The sequence below is a fragment of the Orycteropus afer genome, unplaced genomic scaffold (assembly GCF_000298275.1).
Source record: "Orycteropus afer afer isolate SDZICR_OR568_19922 unplaced genomic scaffold, OryAfe1.0 scaffold00478, whole genome shotgun sequence".
Taxonomy (NCBI): Eukaryota; Metazoa; Chordata; class Mammalia; order Tubulidentata; family Orycteropodidae; genus Orycteropus; species Orycteropus afer.
In genome coordinates this window covers 742,421-745,843 of record NW_006922065.1, presented here as the reverse complement: position 1 = coordinate 745,843, position 3,423 = coordinate 742,421, and positions in this window count along the sequence as shown.

The window sequence follows — 3,423 nt, the reverse complement described above, 5'->3', positions numbered from 1 at the left end:
TGAAGGATTCTATGGGCAAAATATAGAATGAGACAGGAAGTATCAAAAGAAAATGGAAGGGATACACAGAATCACTGTACCAAAAAGAATCGGTCAATGTTCAACTCTTTCAGAAGGTAAGCTATGATCAAGAACCAATGTTATTGAAGGAAGAAGTCCAAGCTGCACTGAAGGAATTGGTGAAAAACAAGGCTCCAGGAATTGACAGAATACCCACTGAGATGTTTCAAGAAATGGATCCAGCACTGGAGGTGCTTATTGTTTATGCCAAGAAATTTGGAATCAGTTACCTGGACATCTGACTGGAAAAGATTGATGTTAGTGACATTCTAAAGAAAGGAGATCCAACAGAATGTTGAAATTATCAAACAATATCATTAATATCACACACAAGTAACATTTTGGTGAAGATAATTAAAAAACAGTTGCAGCAGTATATTGACAGGGAACTGACAGAAAGTCAAGCTGAATTCAGAAGATGATGTTGATCAAGGGATATCATTGCTACTGTCAAATGGAGCTTGGCTGCTAGCAAAGAATACCAGAAAGATGTTTACCTGTATTTCATTGACTATGCAAAGGCATTTGTTGGTGTGAATAACAACAAATTATGGATAATAAGAATGGGAATTCCAGAACACTTAATTGTGATCACAAGTTACCTGTACATTGACCAAGAGGCAGTCATTCTAACAGAACAAGGGGATACTGAATGGTTTAAAATCAGGAACAGTGTGCATCAATGTTGTATCCCTTCACCATTCTTATTCAATCTGTATGCTGAGCAAATAATCTGAGAAGCTGGACAATATGAAGAAGAACATGGCATCAGCACTGGATAAAGACTTATTAACAACCTGTGATGTGTACATGACAGAACCTTTCTTGCTGAAAGTAAAAATGACTTGAAGCATTTATTGATGAAGATCAAAGACTACAGTTTTCAGTAGGGAGTACATCTCAACGTAAAGAAAACAAAAATCCTCACAATTGGACCAATAAGGAACATCATGATAAATGGAGAAAACTTTAAAGTTGTGAAGGATTTCTTTTACTTGGATCCACATTCAACACTCCTGGAAGCAGCGGTCAAGAAATCAAGCATTATATTGCACTGGGAAAATTTACTTCAAAAGACTCTTTAAAGTGTTAAGAAGCGAAGATATCACTCAGAAGACTAAAGTGTGCCTAACCCAAGCCATGGTATTTTCAATTGCCTCATATGCATGTGATGGCTGGATAAAAAATAAGGAAGACCAAAGACGAGTTGATGCTTTTGAATTATGATTTTGGCAAAGAATACTGAAAATACCATGGACTGCCAGAAGAATGTGCAAATCTGTCCTGGAAGAAGTGCAGCCAAAATGTTCCTTGAAAGTGAAAATGGCCAGACTTCATCTCAACTACTTTGGTCATGTGGTCAGAAGGGACTATTTCTTGGAGAAGGATACCATGCTTGGTAAAGTAGAGGGTCAGAGAAAAAGGGGAAGACCCTTAACAAGATGGATTGACACAGAGGCTGCAACGATGGGCTCAAGTGTAGCAAGGATTGTGAGAATGGTTCAGGACAGGGCAATGTTTTATTCCGTTGTACATAGAATCACTATGAGTCAGAGCTGACTCGATGGTATCTACCAACAACAGAACTCAAAGCAACCTACAGTTATAATGTAGTCCCAATCCAGATTTCATTATCATTATTTAAAGGGGTGGAAAAACTAATCACCAACTTTATGTGGAAAGGTAAGAGACCCCAGATAAGCAAAGCACTATTGAAGAAGAAAAACAAAGTAGGAAGTCTCACACTGCCAGATCTCAAAAAATACAGCCACAGTAGTCAAAACAGCCTGGAATTGGTATAATGACAGACATATAGAGCAATGGAACAGAATTGAGAACCCAGAAGTAAATTCAGTCACCTATGGACAAAGGACCAAAACCCGTTAAATGGGGATGAGATAGTCTCTTTAAGAAATGGCAAAACTGGATATCCATTTACAGAACAATGAAACAGGATTGGTATTTCATGCCATATATAGAACTAACTCAAGATGGTTCAAGACCTAAATGTAAAACCCCAAACCAAGGAAAAAAATAGGAGCAAACTTTGAGACCTTAATATATGGCATAAATACACTATCAAACATAACTAAAAATGCACAAACAGCAGAAGACAAACTAGACAACTGGGACATCTTAAAAAGTAAATATGTATGTGCATGAAAGGGTAAAAAGAGAACATATAGACTGGAGAAAAATTTTGGCAATGATATATTGCACAAGGGACTAATCTCTAACATTTATAAAAATTTTAATACCTCAACAACAAAAAAATAAACAATCCAGTTAAAAATGGGCAGAGGACATGAACAGATGCTACACCAAATAAGATATTCAGGCAACTAACAAACACATGAAGAAATGTTCATGATCATAAGCCATGTTGTTGTTCTTATGTGCCGTTGAGTCAGACCCAACTTAGAGAGATGCAAAACAAAACCGCTATGAGATATCAACTCACCCCAAAATGAATAGCAAAGTTTAAAACAAAACAAAACAAAAAAACAGATGCCAGTGAGGATGTGGAAAGACTAGATCCCTCTTATACTGCTGCTGGGGAGCTCTGGTAGTGTAGTGCCTAAGGCACTTGACTGCCAACCAATCAAGTTCAAACCCATCAGCCACTCCTTGGAAGGAAGATGGAGCAATCTACTTGTGTAGTGATACTGCCTCAGAAACCTAAGGAGGGATCGCTATGAGTTGAATCTGACTCGACTGCACATTACAACAACAACAACATACTGCTGCTAGGACTATAAAATGATACAACCAATGTGAAAAGTAGTATGACAATTCCTTAAGAATTTAGAAATATAATTTCCATATTATTTAGCAATCCCACTAATAGATATACATCCTAGAGAAGTAAGAGCCATGATACAAACAGATATATGCACACCCATGTTCATCACAGCATTATGCACAATAGCAAAATGATAGAAACAACCTAAGTCTCCATCAACAGATGAACAGATAAACAAACTATGGTACATACACACAATGGAATACTATGCAACATTAAAGATTGAGTCTGCGAAATGCCTCATAATATGGATGAACCAAGAGGACATTATGCTGAGTGAAAGTAGTCAATCACAAAAAGACAATTATTGTATGAGACTACAACTTTCAAAAGTTAAGAAAAAGTTTACACACAGAAAGAATCATTCTTTGAAGGTGACCAGGGCTGGGAGGTGAAGGGAGGGTAACTCACTAACTAGAAGGTAGATAAGTATTAATTTGTGTGAAGGTAAAGACAATGTACAATAAGGAGGAATTCAGTACAAAATGATCAAGGCAGTGGAAGACACTGGGAGGAGCACATGAGTTAAAGGCAACAAAAATTGAAACTTATATATGTAG